Source organism: Lissotriton helveticus, chromosome 5_1 (genome assembly GCF_964261635.1).
Source record: "Lissotriton helveticus chromosome 5_1, aLisHel1.1, whole genome shotgun sequence".
NCBI lineage: Eukaryota > Metazoa > Chordata > Amphibia > Caudata > Salamandridae > Lissotriton > Lissotriton helveticus.
Genome location: NC_136065.1, coordinates 1,015,474,786 through 1,015,496,427, shown reverse-complemented (window position 1 = coordinate 1,015,496,427; position 21,642 = coordinate 1,015,474,786). Strand labels below are relative to the sequence as shown.

The following is a 21,642-nucleotide window of genomic DNA, read 5'->3' as shown; positions in this document are numbered from 1 at the left end:
CCATTGGGAATTGCAAAATAGTGTAATAACTCTGTTGTACATTTCATTTAGCGCCTCGCAATTTGCAACTTGCGATGAGTCGCAAATTGCGAAGTGCTAAATGAAAGGGTCGTACATCTGGCCCCTAATGAGCTAAAACATTGAAATTTGTAGTATATGTAAACCCTTCACACCTGCTTTACAGACATTTTTTTCAAACAGAGTCCATCTTCTGTATGATTGGAAATAAGCTTCATTTCTTGTTCAGAGGCCTGAATCCTTTGGCTAAAAAAAAATCCCTTAGTGCCTAGCATGACCCACCCCTTTTTCACCTTGGTCTACATCATTTCTTCCGGGTATTACTGGGCTACAGAATCCATGATTAAACTAATTAGTTGCGTTTAGCATCTGACTGCAGCTCTTAGCAGAGTAAAAGCAACTTGTAAAGTGATCTCAGTGGTCTGGTGGACAAGTACCATTTTCTGGGCCAGATGTACGACCCATTTTTGCATGCCCAAACGGGTTTGTGAAAACATATTGGGCCATGTACATAGCCTAGTTAGCGAGTCGCAATTTTTTTGCGACTCGCTAAATAGATTTTGCAACTCCCTATTTGGTAGGGGCGCTCCCTTCCAAATAGCGAGTCTCAAAACAATGTGCTAATGTTTTGCGACCGCAATTGAGCTCGCAAAACACTCGCAATTACCACCTACTTTAAGTAGGTGGTAATGCATTTGAAAATGGGAAGGAGTCTCCAGGCTAGAAAGGAGCTGCATTTTTTTTTTTTTAAAGGCTGCTTTATTAAAAAGCAGTCCCAGACATGGTGGTCTGCTGAGCCCAGCACGCCACCATTCCTGGGAGGGCTGGCATTCACAATGTGCACGCAAATTGCGAGAGGCTCATTAATATTAATGAACCTCGCAATTTGCAACCAAATTGGGAATCCGAAAACACTGTAAACACACTGCTGTACATTTCATGTAGTGCCTCGCAATTTGCAACTCGCAATGTGTCGCAAATTGCGAGGCTCTAAATGAAAGGGTCGTACATCTGGCCCTAAGTAAGCCAAGTGGTTGATCATAAAATCTCTTCAAACACATTTTAACGTTTTAAAACCAGGGTCTATAGAAGCAGCCACGCTGAAATATGCTGGTCCCAGGATACATTAGAAGTGGAGGAAGGTATATGTATGCTGGGACTCAACTAACATGCCTACTTTCAAAATTCTTGAAACAAGTGACCGAAGGATCTCTTGATATGCAGCAGCTACCTCACAGCTCCCCTGCTTAATACGGACTTCAAGATCTTGGCAGGAATACTGGCCACCTGCATTAAAAAGGTAATTCCCATCATCGTCCATGGATTGCAGGTGGGATTCGTAACAAGCAGGACCTCTTGTCACCACCAGCGTACTCTATGCCACATCTTATGGCTATTTATAGACTTTCCAGACGGTATGTTAACATTCTCTCTCAACGCTGAAAAGGCATTTGGAATAATTGAATGAGAATACATGCTTCTCTCCAGAAGATGGGATTGGGGAAGCCTTCATCATCCAAGTCTAATGGCTATACAAAGCCCCCACAGCACAGGGTAATTACTAAGGGTTTCTATCAGAGTCATACCTGGTTTTTAAGGGAACCTGCCAGGGATGCCCCTTATCACCCCTTCTATTCTTAGTGTCCTTGGAACCTTTAGTGGCGGCCATCCGACAGGATCCAAAGATAGCAGGAATTCTCATGCCAGCAGGCACCTCCAAAATTCTTCTATATGCGTGCAACATCCTAGTTACCCTCACTGACCTACACACTTAACTACTGGCAATCACACAAATGATCTAAGACTTCTCAGAAATAGTGGCATGCAAAATCAAGAGGGATAAAAGACAGGCACTACTGTTGTTTCGTGAAAACAAATGCAGCCATAACAGACTACAAATGACAATGAAAACCCAAACTCCTCAAACATTCTTGAGGAGTGGAGAGAATGGTAGCAGATAATCTTGACCCACATATTGCCAAAACCAATGCAGATTATGCTAAATGGTCACAACTAAATGTATCAATGTGGGGACTTGGAGGTGTGAACAACCTGGCTAAGATACGCCCCACATAATCTACTACTTCAGACCTATTGGATACAGGTCATGAGTCCAGAACACACGAAGTAGGGCCCTAGATATGCCCCTCTCCCACTCTCACAAACTAGTCCTACTGCACTGATAGAGCAAGGATTTGCACATGAAGCGACTTGCTCGTATTCACGAACCTTGAATAACGTTAATAAAAGTAACCAACATGTTTGTTTTACTAATTTTGCATATTTTACCTTTACACGGGGTGTCCGAGTGAAGCTTGCTTATGTGTGTACTAATCCTAATACGCTTGCATCTAACATGGCTGCTGCTACGCGAGGGTTTCTATTGCGCATGCGTCTGTCATACTCACGTGACATGACGTATTTGTTATTTGGAGGGAAGCTGCCGCTTCTGCGCACTAGGGCTAATATGGCTGCTCTATGTTCTCACATGCGAGAAGCTTGCACTGTTGCTGTCGCCAAGCTGTTCGTTCTGCCTAATCCTAATGCTATTAGTTAAAATTAAGATAATGGGTATAGAGTAGAAATACATGGTATACAGGGTATTAATTTATTCTGTGTTCTAAAACTGTTTCTTTTCCATTTCATGTTACACTTTGAAAACTGGCCTGTCTCGTAACGCTGTACTCCATGTTTGTTGAAACTGCGACTGCGCGAGAATTACAAGTCTCTGGAACAGTGACCTTTGGACTATGGACAAGGAGCTGACTGACTGAGAAGATGCTCCTGGGAACGTGCCCCTATGAACTCAAAATTATACAATGTATAAACAATGTATTTTTCAATAGAACATCCATTGTTGGGTGGAATAAACAAGCATGAGAACCTGAATGTGATGGACGGGAACGTTAATTTGAATAAGAGACGGCAAAATTCAAAAATTTGGTATGGTGTGACGACGTCTCCTCCTCCTTTGGCCAATCGAAATTGGGGATCCTTACACTTGCAACATTGGGGGGTGGTTCACTGACCTGGAAAATAGTATCACTAGCCTAGGTTTAGCCAGAGAAATTGTCCGAATAGCTGACCTGTCACTGACCCAACGCACTCAATAGGTGATTAAGAGCAGAGGGCTGCGGAGCACTCTGTCAGAAGATTCGCTGACCCAATCGGGGTTCTGGGAAGCTGAAGTGCTGGCGAAGCACTTTGCTGGTATATGCTGTAACCCAATCGGGGTTTTGGCTGATTCCTTGCAGAGAGGGAGTAGTGCAGGCGTTGCAACTGAACTGCGGTGCTGGTCTTAACCTTTGATGGTCCGGTCCTGATCCAAATCTGGTTTATCTTGTCTTGATTCTGATCTGAACCTGCTGGCCTACTGGCAACTGCAACTTTTGAGGTTTCTGTCCTTAACTGACCCGTGGCCAGGGTTGGTCTTCACACCATTCTAGGTAAATATAAATCTGTGTGGGTATCGTGATTATATTTCTGTATGTCCTTTTCTTTACCTTCCATAAATCGATAAAAGCTTTGATTGCATATGTTCCTTTTTCTTACCCTTCCCTTTGCCATGATCAAATTCGTCATTTGAATTAATAGTGTGTTTCATTTTCTTACCTTCCCTATAGTTATATGCTCCAATTGGTTTGTGATTGCATATTATGTTCCCTCTTCTTACCCACCCTTTGGTAATTATTTAAATTTGTGTTATTTAGCAAGTTCCATTTCTTTACCTACCCTTAGACACATTGTGCAAATCTGTTTGAATAAATAGCATGTTCCTTATTCTTATCTTCCTTTTACATTACTGAATGATTGGCATAATATATTTTTTGCATAGTTTCTAATCTTGGTTATTGATAGTATTATTGCTTTCAATCTCTGGATCATGACTTATGATGAAATTTAGATAAAGAGTTTAAAACTTTCCATAGTCTGTGGTTATTTTATGAGTGCATATAAGTTATTTGCTACCAAACTTTAATCTAACTCCCTGATCCAATAGGTTACAGGTACCAGTGACAAGGATTGTTAAATCAATGGTATAGGACCTAGTAGGTAAAATATCTGGTAGTCAGAGCGTAGGTTACCTGACTTTAATGTATAATTGATTATGGGCCCAGGTGAGTATGGTAAATTTGTAGTTGGGTGACCTGCGCGCTCTATCAGTATATTTCTTTGGTAATCAGAGGATGGTCATTATTGATTAGTTTGGTGATTAATGATTATTGCTTTCACCATCAACTATTCAACTAATGGATCATTGACCTTAAGATGGAAGTAAAATAATTGCCCAAGTTAGATAAAATGTCCAAGTCCTGATTCCTGACTCCAATGCTCAGAACCTGAAGACTGGCAGAGCAGTACTGGAAGGTGATGCAAGAAGTGGTGTGAGTATCAATAGGGTTGTGAAATGTTGTTAATATGCTAGCATGTATTTTTGAAGTGCTGAAAATATAAAGGTTTTTTTTTTTACTGTTGGTGACATTTTGCTCTTTTTGAATTGATGGTGTTATTGATTATATTGGTAATTTCATAGGACATCATTTTTTGGTTATTGATTACATGTTTTAACTTTTCATGTTAAGTTAGTGTCTTGTTCTATGTTGTCTGGAAACACAGGTATGCACACCTGTGGGAGAATCCCGGAAAGGAATAGCGGGTGGTAAATGGAAACCACACTGCACTGAGGTTACTCGTCTGTTGGAATAACACTGAGAAGCTAGGTAGAGCTGGCAGTGTTAAATTAGGGACTATTTTCTGTGTGAGTGATTGATAGCAAAGAGTTCGCTGCTAGAATTTGGTGCGATATCACCTAGAAAGGGTCACACTGAAGGAGTAGCAGGTTCTTCTGAGCTTGAGTGACAGCAAAGAGTTCGCTGGTGATACTTTGGTCTGATATCACCTAGAAAGGGTCACACTGAAGGAGTAGCAGGTTCTTCTGAGCTTGATTGACAGCAAAAGGGTTCGCTGGTGAAACTTTGGCCAAAGATATATCCTAAAGGATAAGTCCAAAGGAGTAGCAGGTTCTTATGAGCTTGAGTGAAAGGTAAGCGGAAGGGATTTACCTGTAGTGTTTGAAGAGTAAACGGAAGGTCTTACTTTGTGAAAGGTGAGCAGAATGTGTTACTCGCAGTGAATATAAATCTATCCTTTATTTAGTGGAACAGACAGAGTAGCGAATGTTTTTATGTTGTTACTAACAGAATTGTGATTAAGAAAAACTCAGAAAAATATTGCAGTAAGATTTTGTGGAGGGTCAGTGGTAGGAGTAAAACTGAGTGATATTGAGACTTACAGTTTCAGTAAAAAGAAATTGCATTGAACTATTGCAAAAATGAAAATGTTTGAAGGTTTAAAGAAGCTGTTAGGAGGTAAAGTGAAAAATTTGTTTTTTATTGGTGATGCTCCTGAAGGAACACCTGTGCATTTTATGTCTACCAATTTGGGACAAAACACATGTATGTGGGTTCACCAATGGTGCAAGATTACTGAAAAAGAAGGTGCTTTGAGGTTTCCAAAGATGGTACTTTTCAATTGCAAATCATTGACAGAGAAGTGGTATGTGAAATAAAGACACCATCTAAAGCTGCACAATTTGAGGCCTTAAGCATGTGGGAAAAAGCAGCAAGAGAGAAAGCAAGTGAGGATGAAAAGGTAAAGCACCAAATGCAGGAGAAGGGAATTAGTGATGATAAAGAGCTTCAAATAAATAATAATTCAGGGGATGAAATAATGGATGAATTGTTAACTGAGTGTCCATCACTTTATGTGGTTCCCATTAAAAATACTGAAAATAGTGCACCAGTAAACACTACAGGGGCTAATGCTACTGTTGAACAGAGAGAAAAACAGATTGAGAGAACTGTGCAGAAAAATCAGATTGAACCATTACCTGTTGATTCAGCACTGACAGTGATACCTCCAGGTGTTACTGCTTCAAATATGACTGAATCAGTCCAAGAATTGCTAACTGCAGATGCACAGATAATGCCTAGAAAAATTATGACTGTCCCAATTAATATGGTCCCTACTGAAAAAGTTCAAAGAGCTGCAGAAGGAGTGATTTTGCCAGGGTTTATTTCAGAAACTCAGAATTCACAGATTATTGAACAGAAATTACCCCAAGCACTGAAAGGTGAGGGAAATGGTATTTACAACCTCTGCAGCCCAAGATAAAATAAATATATTTGAAAATGGGATTTTTCAAACCTGCTTAGAGGAAGCTGCGTAAAGAACAGGGGTTCTGCCCATATTACCCTCCCAAACCTGGGCAAGGAACATCACAAGGATGAAAAAGTAGAACAAAAAGGTATAGAGGGATAAATTAAGCAAAGGCTACTTCAAAACAGGAAACAATTTATTAACCTGTTTTTTTACGTTCTTTTTCAACAATAAATGATTATAATTTTTGCGAAGGGCAAATTATTGAGTCAAAAAACTGGGGGGGGGGGGGGAAACAGGGATAACCAGACTATGTACAGTGATCAAATAGACGAAATTACAATATATACAAATATACAACTGTGTACCCTAATCAAACAAAAAACACAGGGAGGTAAAGTAAACACTATTAATTATCTGTCGACGCAGTCGCGGTCGCGTTTCCGCCAGTGGTTTCTTCTGGCTTCATCAGGACAAGGGTACTGAATATTGTGGGATGCGAGACACCCCCAGCCGGGAGCGCCAAGGCACCACCCAGGGGGGTATGAATAATTTCTTTCCGAAAGAGAATCGGTACACGCTTTCCTTCACACTTTTCCAATCTCAGAGGAGGGGATAGAAAATTTCGTTGGTGTAACAAACACCTCGGTGAGTTACACGCCCTCACTAAGGAAAGGCCAGGGATACCTCTGGTGCTACAATTTCCCCAGGTCACACGCAATTACGGGAGACCTTCAGTCCGAGTTCAAAGAGCTCCGCCGTCCGTTTGTCAGGAGACAATCTCACGGTCAGGGCGCACAGCGTCATTCAAGAGGAAGCAGCAGTGATTAAAAATATAGAGAACATGGGGGAACATATTAACACAGGCCATGAAAAAGAGAAACAGCTTAGTGTTTTAAATGTAGCATTTGAACACGAAAACATTAACAGTCCTTGCTGTTTAAATAATGAAAATGTGAACCAGTGTCAGGAAAAAGAAATAATTTCCCTGAGTAAGGAAACAGCTGCATGTGCATTAACTACACATAATGGACGGACAGATTTGGCTCAAAAATATGAAAATGATGTTTCAGGAAGATTTCCATTTCAGAAAAGTTTTAGGGTACACATGGATGATGAAGCAAATGGGAAAAAGTGTTCTTCAGGAATGCAATTGCACATTGCAGAAATAAAAAATATTTTTAATTGCAATGGGCTTGAGAAATTAGGGGACAAGCGGGCAACAAAACATGAGAAGAAAAAGAAACCACCACACCTAGCAAGGAAACTGGATAAGGAAAAGAAGCCACCAGATTTAGTTGAGAAAATAATAAGCAGAACTAGGGAGAAGCTTTTGCTTACTCATTGAGAGAAAAGGTGGGAGAAATGTATGTGCATATGCCACAGAATAAAAGTGAACTTGCAGCATTTCTGAACATAATCCCACAATTGAGAGACAGAATTATGCTGTGGTACCCACACGTTGATGGATTTGTTCTTTTACATTGCCTTGCAAACTAAATTGTGGTTTGAATCGAATGTTGTTAAAAAGCCAGGTGAAGAGACAATAGAAAGGGTTTGCATGAATGCACCACCATTTTCAGTTGTTATGGAGGAAAATATAGCAGTGATTATTTTCCTGAAGGGTGGAGTGCCAGCAGAGGATGTTGATTGGGTACGGATTAAAAGAACACAGGATGGAAGTAAAGGTGTTTTGGTTTGTGCAAATTCAGGTATGGATGTTGTACTGATGGAAAATGTGTCCTTTTGCCATCTTTATAACAGATTTGAGCATCGGAAGAAGAAAAATAAATGTAAACATGATGCACAAAAACGTGGAGAAATGCAGATGCAAAATATGCCAGTTAAGCAAATGCTAATGTCAGTTCAGAAACAGGTACCTATGGCAGGAATTTTACACACACAGATGGTCCCACAAAATATGGAAAATGCTAAAATTAATTTAAATAGGTTGTCCAGAGCAAATGGGAATTATTTCCAGAGACAAAATCAGAATCCAGTCCAACAGATTGCTGTGTTTGAAAATGGAATCTTTAACCCTCACAATTCTGAATTTACTAAGTCCATTGTGGAGGCAGTGGAAGGTCCAGATTTAACTGCAGGAGTTTAAAAAAAAATTACAAACCCAGTTTTAGAATAATGTGCACCAAAGTTAGGCCCATTTGAGGAAGATTGCAAAACTGTTGTCTGTGACTCTGGCCTAGCAAGAAAACAATTATTTTGCAAATTAAGCAGCTCAGATTACTGTACGTCAGATAATGTTAATTTTCAGATTCGTGATGAGGATGTAAATTTTAAAATGGCCCAACAAGAGACAGCTGTAGCATTATTTTCAGAAAAGACAGTTGAAAAATTACCTTCTGCTTTAGAAAAAATAATAAACACAGAAATAAGAGAGTTCACAGAGAAGGATGCCAGATTAATAAAATGTGCAGAACATGTCTTATTAAAATTAGAACCACATGACATGTTTTCAGGAACACCATCAGTTGCAGAAATGTTACCAATAAAAGGATTTTGGATGGAATTGATTGGAGGTTTCTGTAACTTTCTGATCACAGGTTCACAGAAAATAAATGAAAAGAACAGAATAGTGCAGGAGATTAAAAGCATAATTTTTCCATGTTGTCCTGTGGTACCGAATCCAGCCAATATATTTTTTCACATTCCATGTGGTGAAGAATGGCTTACTTTTATTGATTTTTGCAAAGCTCATGTCACAGTGCCATTGCATGAGAATAGTCAGGAGTACTGTCAAAAAGAAGATGAATACCTGGGACACAAAATTGGAAAGGGAGGTAGAAAGGTGTCACCAGAGAGGGTGGAAATAATTTCCAAGAAAAATCCACCTCAAATTCAGAAAGAAGTCAGGAACTTTTTGGGAATGGTTAGCTGCTGTAGAGAGTGGTTACTAAGCCTTTACCTAGTGGCTAAGCCTTTACTGAGGCTGACACACAAGGGTGTGTCTGATCCGCTTCCATTGGACAACAATTGCACAAAAGCATTCCTAGAGTTGAAAGAGAAAAAACGTTGCGCCCCAGCACTAAGAATGAAAGTTTATTTGAAAGAAAATACACCAATTTGCAGTGAGAGGGAGGACTGCGCTCTCTCAATGCCTATTCAAAAAGATGAATGTTTTCAAAGGTCTGTGATGTATTGCCCAATGGCCTTTGACCCTAGCTTCACAGAAATGTCAGCAAATGGATTGGATTGTGATGAAACTGAATATGAGTGTCTAAATATCATGAAAATATGCATAAAGCCAAATTCAGACTTTAAGGATGAACGTCTGAGTCAGCCCAACAATGTCCATTTTGTAGATGGCCCATGTTTGAAAGGTGACACATTAAAAGCAGCACATGCTGTGCTCCTTATGCATTATGTTGTCAAAGCTTCATGGTTTTCAGTAGTTAGCCCAGCCCAAAATTCAAAATTGTTTGCTCGTACCATAAAATGCAGTATATCTGCTCAAATGAGTCACTGTTGTCATGGGAGAGAGAAATGCTAATTCAGTTGCACAAATTTGTGTTCTGTTAGCATATACATTCAATGGAATCTTCACCGTTGAATTAAAAGGGGCTCACGAAAATGTTCCAGAAGCAGAACAACAGGGTTATTTCAGAACTATTTTTGAAAAAAATGACAACTGCAAAGTGGCAAATGTGTTATTTCAAAAACTGATGCCCAGGTATAGATTGCCAGTTTCTCTGAAATCAGATCATAATGAAGTCTTAAAGATAATGAGTGCAGAACAAAAGATTGGACAAGGAATGGATTGTAGCTATCTGCCTGAAGTGTCAAGCATAATAAAGCAACACAATGGCAGTACAGAGTTACCTTTTGCAAAAGACTGTTTTTCAGCATCACCAAGGTGGCTTGAAAATGCATATGCAAATGCACTTGTGGAAAACACTGATGAGAATACTAGCCATTGCTGTGTAGGTCTGTTTGATGTACAGTGTGCAGTTTCTCACCAGATTGCAGCTGCTACACAAGATCTGCGTAATGGATGGTGCAACAAATTTGATCTGACAGATGCTGTGGTGAAACATCTGAATCTGATCAAAGTGAAAATAAGAGTGAAAGGCCTAGGTTGAAAAAAGTGCAAAGGATTGATGGTGCTCTGTCAGAGTTTCTTAGCACCTAAGTAGCCTAATTTGCATGGAAAAGGTACAGAATGCCACACTGTATGAGCCATTCTGATGGCAAGCTGATGACAAAGAGCGAAGAAATGCTAAAACTGTCCTGTTGAATTCTCTTTTTATTATTTTAGTTACTTATTTTAAAGAAGACTAACTGTTCCAAGAAGCTACTTACAGAACTCTGCACTAAAACATTTGAGCTTGGCTATATATGGTCTGATTACAGACCAAACGTGTGTTTGCCTTAGAAATAGAAATAAAATTGTTATATGCTCAGCTTTTGCAATAAAAATGTCACATGTGAAATTAAATATGTGTGATGAATTATAAATCATTTGAGTATGATTTGAATCATCAGAAGGGTGGATTGATGGAGCAGATTTCATCTGCAGTCAGGCATTGTTTTATTTATGTGCTTTAGACAGACTGCATTTAAATTGCCACGCACATTTTGGTGCAAGTTAAAAACATGGCCACATGAAAAATATGAAAGTGAGGCCTAAGTCAGTCTGAAATGCTTGTGCTGAATGAACATGTGTTTTTGCAGTGTAGAGAAAAGTGGCCTTTTTAGCTTTGAAGATTAATATAATGTGTTTCTCTCTTCCCAGCTCATCCCTTGTAATCTAAATTCACTATTTCTGTCTTAAAAGACTTTGACTTGTTGCATATTTTGATAAACATTTTCAGTTAAAAACACCTCTTTTTATAATGTGTGTGAATTAATAATGCACCAAACACTACACATGGGGCTAAATGCTTTTTTTGCATGAAAAGCTATCTAAAACACTAAAGCATGTTGCTGTGTGCGCTGCATTAACTGTGTGCGCTGTATTAACTGTGTGCGCGGTATTAACTGTGTGTGCTTTTTCATTTTACACTAAATGCATAATAATGTTATGTTGCACATTGCACATTTATTTTGCATGTTGTCATAAATAATAGAAAAGCTGCTTTAAACAAATAGCTTGGCTAGGTAAACATTTATAAGGGGTATTAGTATGAGGGAGGGAAACATAATGGCTGATTTACATGAAATTAATATTCTCTTTGTGTTTGTTTTATTTTTGGGGCCTAAGAAAAAATGGCTGCCTGTGAATCCAGCAAAGCTATGACTTGCAATTTTAATGAAAAGGGAGCATGCGCAGACTGTACCAGCTTTCCTAAAGGAGTCAAGGCCACTGTGAACTGGACATTCTTGTGATTGTGCCAATGTACCAGTTAGATAAAGTATCCTACTAGACTGCGCTGTGGAAGGAAGGAAGGAGGAATTAGAATGAAACATTTTTCCTAGTAAATGTTGCAAATTATATAAATGTATTAAATCATTTGCGCTTCTTTTGTTAAAACTGGTATAGTCAGGATTTTAGAATGAGTCAGGACAGGGAGACTTCATGCCATTGTGGCTGACCAATCACGTACAAGTTTTCCTGAACAATGAAACCTTTTTGTGTAGTTTGCCAAGAATTAGAGTATAAATAAGGACCACTCTGGTGGCGGGGTTGGCTTCTTGCTCATTTTGGCTACTGGGCTCATTAGGCTTCAGGGGGGCGTGTGAGCTCTTGAGAGAAGGAACAGATTAAACCAGACATTCTATGGGTTAGGTACGAGATTGTCACGTGTGCAGCCTTGGGCGTCGGAGGAGAGTCAGGTGGGGGGTTCCCTGGTGATTTTTTCTTCCAAAGTCCTGGCACGTCATATTTTGGCACTGCAGGCTACATTCCTTGCAGGCCTTGTGAAGGGCTGGCTGTTTTGCTCATTAGACACAAACAGGAGCAGAGAGTGCAGTGGATTAGGATAGAATTAGATGCTAAACTTTACGTTTATGCTTTGACTAATTAATTAGGTCTGAAAAGATTTATTTGACTTATGCATTTATTTCTCTTAATGGGAGATTTTTGCAAACTATTTAATTATTGATTAGCCTTGCAAGACTATTTTTCTTAGAAACTCTTTAAGAATTTTGACTGATATTTTGAGCCACATTTTCTTTCTTACGTGTAATGATTATATGCAGACTGTAATGTGTTCTGTATTAATGCTATTTTTCCTGTTTTCCAAATTCTGTAACCTGATTGATATTTTACTAATGAATAAAGGGTCAGAGAAAAACTTAACTTTTGACTAGAAAATAAAACCCTTTAAAATACTCAACAACTCTCTTTATTGGCTTAAATAATAATAGCATTTTTGACTGTTAATGATTATTTAAAATCTCCTGAAGGTAATACATGGTGTGAAGGGCCCAACACCTTTTCAGAGGTAAATTAGAGGTAGCATGAGTGTTTTGCATTGAGAAATTACCAGAAGAAATGACCGCTCCATCAGCACGATAGGACTGATCTCCCAGCACTGACTTGTCATATGAGACTTTGCTGGCCACTGCCATAACTACAGCAAAAATCTGTATTCTGTGGCACTGGCGGTTGCCCCCGAGGCCCACTCATAATGAATGGCTGGTGCAAATGTGTAAAACTGCACCCAATGAACAACTTATTTACAAAATGCAGGACGACATGGAAATATTCGCACACATCTAGTCGCCTTTCATTGATAACCCAGCTCCAGCTATGTGGGACGCAACAGTCTAAATGCATTTAAGTCTAAAGGTCTATATGTATTCTCTGTCTCATCTAACACCCTTGACAAATAACAGCCCTCTCATCCCCTCCCCCTTACACTCTCCTCCCTCCTCCCCCACTGTCAAGAAGCTCCAATGCCTACGAGGGGCTCAGAATCAGGACCATCCACCACGGCCACCTTGCTGATCTGCTTCCAACACCCAGTCAAAATACTGCGTAGACCCATGCCCCCCATTTCTTATGAGTGTACTCCACATTATAATATTATCACCGCGCTGTGAAGAGGTGAAATTGTTATACAGACCCATTGTAATACATTTTTGCATTTATATGTCATAAAAAGGTGAAACACAAAAATGTACTCACAGAGACGACAACAGCAGCACCATGGAAAGCTTTTCTGGCTTGTTGCATTTGTGGCAGGTAACTTTGCAAAATTGAGGTCACAAGTCCTATGGAGGAAGTCGCAGCTTAGAACCTCAGTCCTATGACTTTGAAAAAACATGTTCCAGTAAATCCTAACATTTTTAGCAGGCACTTCAGAGTTTGGTGACCAGCCTTAAATCAAATATCAGTCACCATTAAAAAAATTATAGACCACCAAGCAATCTTGCCCACTCCAACAAGTTATGCATCCCAAGCCAAGGAAAGAGGAAGGGGCTTTCACCACAGAAACAACCATCTCTGCAAAGCGGAGAGGCCATGAAAGCATGACCCTCCCCACATTCTTCCCTCGTCGCCAAAATCTGACAGACAGGTAAAAAACAGTTTTCAAGCAGCGAACAGGTGTTGAACACTTAGGGACTTGGTTAATCAACGTTAAAATTTGAAGGATCAATTTGGTTTTATTTTTTAATGAAAATATAAAGTAAAAACTTCATACATACTACTTTATCGCAAATACTGTGTTAGAGATTAGATTAGTCATTTTGGCTTTTAAGTGACTCGACGTTTTCACGGTTATAAATAATTTAACTCAAGTTGTAGAGGGACTGCGTGACAACCGCGATGGCAAAAAAGCCTCTCTGGCAAGGGCACTACTGTGGGCAAAGCAGCAGCCCCAACGTACACTGACGGCTTAAAGTGCGTCATCCTCTACCTTGCCCGTTCAGCACAGGCTGCTACCAGTCGCGCGCTTCAATTAAAACAGCATGCACGGCTGCCTTGACCCCTGGCCTCCGCAGCCACATTTTCATTACAAGCCGGCCGCAGATTACTCCGAGTCAAGTGAACAACTACCTGTTTCTATTACAGCATGCAAAACGTGATTAAATTAACACACGATCAGTACTGCAGGCCGTTATTCTGAAACAATACCTCCATCTCCATTATTCAATATAGAGCCTATGGAGGCACAAACAAGTTCAAAGATAAAAATAACACCCTTGCAAATTATTGTTTTAAATGGTAGACTGATTTGGTCTGATGTTCCTCCAACTTTTTACATTCAAAAGATATTATTTACTAATTCTTCAATTGTTGTCACGTTGCAAAGTATTTTTGAGGTTGAACAATGAGCTTTTCATTTGGAGAAGTAGACCTGTGGGAAAATCGTGTTAACTGTGCAGTATGTGCATTTCCACACATTGAACGAGAAGTTTTCAAATTGAAAAATGGAGTATTACCACTTCACAGCACCGCAGAGCTGTTCCCATTACCACTCGCTAAACGCAGCAAGTGCTGTCTAAGCGTAATGCTAAATCTCTGAAAATATCTTTAAAATAGTTGTAATAATGCTGTTACGAAGAATCCAACACGTACGCCTAAACATAATTGACATGGGCGTCAATTCAGCCAAAATGCATGGGGTAGTGGAAGTGACATCACATCCCCATTGACCTCAATAACATCACAGGAAGTGACATCATATGATCCTTGCCCCTGTTTTTATTATTCCAGGAGACCATGTCACATGATCATAACATCACACTCAAACTTCATTATTCATCCTTACACTCTTTCTTATTCCTTCTCACTTACTCACTTGCATTCACTTAATCTCGTTTCAACTCACTCATACCAACTGACACTCGGGCACACGTTTACTAACGCTTTACATCGTGGTGACACAAACCAGTGTAAAGTGTTAGGGTGGGATTTACTATCCAATGCAAATTCTGAAAGAGAGAGAACCAATGCACTATCTACTGAGACGCAAGCGGTGCAACATCTTTGGTGCAGCATTGCCGTGCATCGAAAAAAATCTGGGCCACAATCTCACACTCACTACCTCTCGCTGACTTTCACACACACTCATGCTTATACATACAGACACATGCTCAGACATATACACACACCCTCACATACACACACTCTCACCCACAAGCATGCACACACAATACATTTAAAACATTTATTACTAAACACTAAACACAGCTCTGACCAGAGATGTGCTCCATTTTGCATTACAATAATACTGAATAATACCATATTATTCACTATTATTATAAAGAAAAATGGGCTGAAACAAAGCAATGCAGAGCTGTCCCTGTGTTTTTGGCACTGAATTTACCATATCTGAGGTAAGGGTCGCAGAGTTAGTGCAAGGGGTCGCAAGGGGCAAGCCAGCGGATTGAAGCTGTGGCACTTAAATGATGTCGATGATGACTATGGCAGTGTCTGAAACTGTTTCAAGGCAACAAAAATAGATTGCCAGGAGGAGAAACTCCAGTCAGTTACAGTGAGTTATTAACTTCTGATTGTGGAGAAAGACCTGATGTTTTTGTCACCATGGCTAAGGGCAGGTGTGATACTTCTATGAATGGACAAGCACAAACTACTCGGTACTGCAGTGTCCAAGAGACCCTATGTTTACCAGTCTAGCACGTTGAGAGCATTATGTCCTGGCAAAAAAACTAAGAAAGTGGCCCCAAAACATGGGATTTGTAATTACTGACTTTTGACTGCATCCAAAATATAATAGGTGAGTGTGTAATTCAAAATATGCCTTTAAGAACATTGAAACTCATGTACGTCTACCTATTGTTGACATCAAAAGTGTTTGCTTTTATTTTACAACAGTTGGGTCACTTAAAAAAATTTATGAATTTAAAGTTGCTGCGTAAAATGTATGCCCATGAAGCAAAGGAATAAGCTAAAAATGGCAGGTTGAAGGTGACAGATGTTTAGTGATGCACGCTGACTCTTCCTATGTTGCATATCATTTTTTAGGTCTCGGCTAGCCGCGCGAAGCGCGTCTCCGCCGAGAACCTTTTGTCGGCGTGTGTGCTTCCCAGGAGACAATCCTGGCCACGCGCATGGCGATTTGAAACTGCCACGCGCACGCGAACGCGTGCTGTGGCCAGGCACTGTCTTCTGGGAAGCTCGAAACACCACACACGCATGCGCATACACACACACAAGCGCCCATGCACGCACGCACATACATACAAAGACACACCCCCCCACACACATGCACACACATACACAAGTGCACCAAGGCCCCCCCTCCCCCCTCCCCAACGCCGTCACCGTCGCACACATACATATACACACACCAGCATACACACACACACACACACACACACGAGTGCACCAAGCCCCCCCAGCCCTTTTGAACTTACCTGGCCAATCTCGGGGGACTCTGCTCTCAGCACGCGGCGCGCAACCTCCGGGGCTCTCCACCGCTCACAGGAGCCCCGGGGCACGAGACGCATTGACTCCGCCTGCCTCCTCTTCCGGTCCGGACGCGGCCCGTCCCCGTCACAGGCGACCTTGCCTGACTTCCGGTGCGGCCGCAGCCGGCGGGATTCCGGGGGCATTTTCTGCATTTCTTTGTTATTATACCTTAGTTTTATTTCTATTAAAAAATATATATTATTATGGGAGGAAGGTGTGTGGTATTTATCTGTATCTTGTTTGTGGCTCATGCAGCTGTCAAGTCTGCATTCTACATTCTGGTTTGGAGCGCTGCTCCTTGACAGTTGCCGTTACGGTCCACATCGAGCTGGAGGTTTTTCCTGTTGAGTGGTGTAATTTCTACAATAAAATACTTGTTACTTACCATCCTGTGTCCAGCGCACTTTACAGTCTGGTATGTGTTAGACTGCACAACCGGGGGGGCCAGTGGTCAGTGCTTGTTTTTTCAGTACTTTGCGGAGTCGGGCATCTGTAATGTTGCTGTGCTTTTAGGAATGGGTAGGTCAGTGAAGGTGATTATGAAATATGGTAGAGTTGTTTTTGCATATGGACATTTTAGTGTGTACGTGTTTTTTCGCTTCATGGGATGATCCTTTTAAGCAACAGGTGTCTCGTTATCACCAAATTCAACACCAATCTACTGGGCGGCCATGCCTCGCACTTAACCTTCTGGAATAAGCATACTTCTGCAGCGATCACTTGACACGCTAAGCTATCCCCCCTGGTCAGGCTGCCCTCGATAACAAAGTAACCTCCACAGGCATGCGGCACTATGGGACGGGGTGGTTGGGAGAAAGTGGGCGTCCCTGCAACTGTCAGAGACATAGGGGAGAAGGAAGGCCTTTATTTGACAGTTTTTAACTCTGTGGACAATTGTGTGAGTGGACCTTACAGTGACACTGTTAAACAAGCATTTGCAAGGCAATCGGTCTCGTCTTTGGGACCTTATAAGTATATAGCAATGCAGCACATTTTTTCATATTAAAAGGTATCTTATAGGAGTTGGCACATGAACGGTGTCCTCATAACATATATAACAGGGTGGAAATACATCTTTCATTGTAATACCGATGGGGTGAGTGCAGAGAAGTGAGTGCAGAGTAGTGAGTGCAGAGTAGTGAGTAGTGAGTGCAGAGTGAGTGTGCAGAGTAGTGAGTAGTGAGTGCAGAGTAGTGAGTAGTGAGTGCAGAGTAGTGAGTAGTGAGTGCCGAGTAGTGAGTGCAGAGTAGTGAGTGCAGAGTAGTGAGTGCAGAGTAGTGAGTAGTGGGTGCAGAGTAGTGGGTGCAGAGTAGTGAGTGCAGAGTAGTGAGTGCAGAGTAGTGAGTACAGAGTAGTGAGTAGTGAGTGCAGAGTAGTGAATGCAGAGTAGTGAGTAGTGAGTGCCGAGTAGTGAGTAGTGAGTGCAGAGTAGTGAGTGCAGAGTGAGTGTGCAGAGTAGTGAGTGCAGAGTGAGTGTGCAGAGTAGTGAGTAGTGAGTGCAGAGTAGTGAGTGCAGAGTAGTGAATAGTGAGTGCAGAGTAGTGAGTAGTGAGTGCCGAGTAGTGAGTAGTGAGTGCAGAGTAGTGAGTGCAGAGTAGTGAGTAGTGAGTGCAGAGTAGTGAGTAGTGAGTGCAGAGTAGTGAGTGCAGAGTAGTGAGTGCAGAGTAGTGAGTAGTGAGTGCAGAGTGAGTGTGCAGAGTAGTGAGTGCAGAGTGAGTGTGCAGAGTAGTGAGTAGTGAGTGCAGAGTAGTGAGTAGTGAGTGCAGAGTAGTGAGTAGTGAGTGCCGAGTAGTGAGTAGTGAGTGCAGAGTAGTGAGTGCAGAGTAGTGAGTAGTGAGTGCAGAGTAGTGAGTGCAGAGTAGTGAGTGCAGAGTAGTGAGTAGTGAGTGCAGAGTGAGTGTGCAGAGTAGTGAGTAGTGAGTGCAGAGTAGTGAGTAGTGAGTGCCGAGTAGTGAGTAGTGAGTGCAGAGTAGTGAGTGCAGAGTAGTGAGTCGTGAGTGCAGAGTAGTGAGCAGTGAGTGCAGAGTAGTGAGTGCAGAGTAGTGAGTGCAGAGTAGTGAGTGCAGAGTGAGTGTGCAGAGTAGTGAGTGCAGAGTGAGTGTGCAGAGTAGTGAGTAGTGAGTGCAGAGTAGTGAGTGCAGAGTAGTGAGTAGTGAGTGCCGAGTAGTGAGCAGTGAGTGCAGAGTAGTGAGTGCAGAGTAGTGAGTAGTGAGTGCAGAGTAGTGAGTAGTGAGTGCAGAGTAGTGAGTGCTGAGTAGTGAGTGCAGAGTAGTGAGTGCAGAGTAGTGAGTAGTGAGTGCAGAGTAGTGAGTGCAGAGTAGTGAGTGCAGAGTAGTGAGTAGTGAGTAGTGAGTGCAGAGTAGTGAGTGCAGAGTAGTGAGTGCAGAGTAGTGAGTGCAGAGTAGTGAGTGCAGAGTAGTGAGTGCAGAGTAGTGAGTAGTGAGTGCAGAGTGAGTGTGCAGAGTAGTGAGTAGTGAGTGCAGAGTGAGTGTGCAGAGTAGTGAGTACAGAGTAGTGAGTGCAGAGTAGTGAGTAGTGAGTGCAGAGTAGTGAGTGCAGAGTAGTGAGTAGTGAGTGCAGATTAGTGAGTGCAGAGTAGTGAGTGCAGAGTAGTGAGTAGTGAGTGCAGAGTAGTGAGAGTGCAGAGTGAGTGTGCAGAGTAGTGAGTAGTGAGTGCAGAGTAGTGAGTGCAGAGTAGTGAGTGCAAAAATCTGCTCGAGGTTCTGATATCTGAATATATAATCTACTTCCATCATGCACACAAACTGAAGTAGTTTTAGTAATTAGAACTTCCAGAGCCTGAACTTGATTCACATTGATAATGGTATTGATCTGCTAATCATACATACCCCTGGGCATTTCTGTATTAGTGTCAGCGTATGTCAGTATTCAGACGTTTCTTCTCCTCCCCTAGGACATTTCTAGAGAGAATCCTTATACTACCCAGTATGTTGCTCAAGGCCCTCTGCGGATCAGTACCGAGTAGCTGAAGCATGGCTGCCTGTGTAGGGCTGAATATGAATTTCACGGCAACCTGTTTTTCAGTATTTAGATCTTTATATGTTCTACTGATGTTAAGTGTTTTTGTAGTACCTTAACTGCTTGAGAACGGTTTTCTGAATTTCATACTCATATTGTAGGCATTGGATGCATGTGGTTTTTTTTTCCGGCGTAAGTGCTCTGAGATTAAAAATGTGGGAGTTTTCTAGGGGTCTTCATTCATTTTGACTTTCTATTTTTTAAATTGTTTCCATGAAACTTAGCGGATTTTTTTAATATTTTTTTCATTACAAAGAAGCTCCAACTTTACTAAAACAGTAACATGCAATTTAAAAGCAAATGCCGCAGAGTTCCTTGTAAATCCAGGTTTCAGGCAGCAATAAAAATGTCATGATAACTTGTGATTAATGTTCCTGATAGAGAGAGATCAGAGGTTTGTCTAGTAGCAGGTTTGACTCACCATAAAGTAGTGCAGAGGGTTAATCTGCTGCAAAGAACATATCGGTGTTTGGGTGGATATCTGAGCGGATTCGTAAAGCCAGCCTTTACCAGCACTATAAAGCAAATGAAATGTATGTGAGAGAGGGTCTAAGGGAAGCTGAGGTCCACTTTTTACACGGTGGTAATGATGGAATCAGAGGAGGAGGTGGGGGAAAAGGGACGCGGGGGTGTCCAAAAAGTATGTCGCACCGGGCAGCACCACTGCTAAAGCTGGCCCTGTTTCTAGCTCAAGCGGGATTGGCACCTGTAGTCTAAAGATAATACCTCTGCCTCAAGTGAAGTACTCTGGTACCCAAGGATGACTAGCAAACAATATTATTCACAAAGTTGCTTACTATTCAGCAACATTTGACAGTTTGCAAATCATCTTTATACAACAATTCAGAGTTTGATAACAAATTAATGCAACACATTGTAATATACAATGCCAATAGCTCAAACTTTAATGCTGCGAGACCTATTGCATTGTAAATGCTTGTTGTATGTTGCTATCATCCAATGCATTTATTTCTTAAATAGGAGAACCCCCAGACTCAATTTCACTGAGGCACTGGCATAATCTACCCGAACTAAACAAAAGGTGCCTAGCACACAAATAAAATAGAACACGCATTAGCAAAGCCAATAGGTCTCACTTATGACCAACGTGGTTAATGGCCATGATGCACATCAGGAACAAAAGGCAATGGCAGAGCCAATAGTCTTAAGGGAAGACATATTTGCTTTGCCAATGCTTGTTAGGTCTTGGCACAACATCCCTGTGATTCTGAGAAAATCAGGCAATCTCCCCATGAGTGGAAAAAATATATATGTCATATGACAAATAAATCCTTTCACATAACGAAAGAAATGATGCCCATGTCCATTTGGAAAAAGTTGTCACAACAAAAGCAGATAGCTTATGTCACAATAAACGTCCATTCCAAAGGAGAAAGGGGCTTCTTTGAAGTGTGTGTGGCATAGTAAAACATAGCTGCAAATGGCAAGAGGTTCAAAAAGGATCGCAGGAAAGAAGAGAATATAAAAGCAGTACACCTATCACAGAGCGATCTGTGAACAAACAGCAATAAAGCTGAAGCAATCAGTAGTTGGTCTGTGATACAGCTGAAAGAAGAGGAAGTGAAGCCAGCAAGCACTGGCTAATTGGAAGACAGCAAATAGGAGTGACAATGAAGCCAACAAACGTTAAGTGATGGGCATGCTTCAAGCCCCTTGGTGTAAACAATACCTCTTGCAAGAGAGAGTGCATGCGCTATCGCCGGTAAGACTTAAAAGGCACCCAAAAGAAATAAGTACTGTCACAGGCTGGCAAATAGCTTGGCTCAAATGGCATATCTGTCTTCCAGTGCTGCTCTCAGGAGTAGGAACTTTCCATTGTTGGTCATAAACCAACTGATGAGGTTAGGGGCACCTAGACCTTAATGTTTTAGCCCAGTAGTTCTTAACCTAAGGTCCAGGCATCCCTGGGAGTCTGCAAAGCCTACTAAGTTGTTACACGACTGCTTAGAAAATTAAATAATGTTAACAGGTTATTAAAGCGTATATATTGAAAGAAGGAACATTTAAAACTAAAACTTTAAAAATATTCTGTAAATGTGAGGGAATTTTAAATTGGAGGATAAAAA

At 41.2% G+C, this 21,642-nt stretch overlaps 1 protein-coding gene across 4 annotated transcripts in view; it reads right to left on the bottom strand.

Annotated features, from left to right (window-relative positions):
• The window catches only part of UROS (uroporphyrinogen III synthase), a 598,542-nt gene that overhangs the window by 512,806 nt on the left and 64,094 nt on the right, over window positions 1-21,642 (bottom strand). For 3 of the 4 annotated variants that reach the window (XM_078643516.1, XM_078643519.1, XM_078643518.1), the window contains exon 2: window positions 13,265-13,350. The exons of the other annotated variant lie outside the window; for it this stretch is intronic. The gene's annotated coding sequence lies outside the window, so the exon portion shown is untranslated. The remainder of the gene's footprint in view (window positions 1-13,264; window positions 13,351-21,642) is intronic. 4 annotated transcript variants of the gene reach the window in all.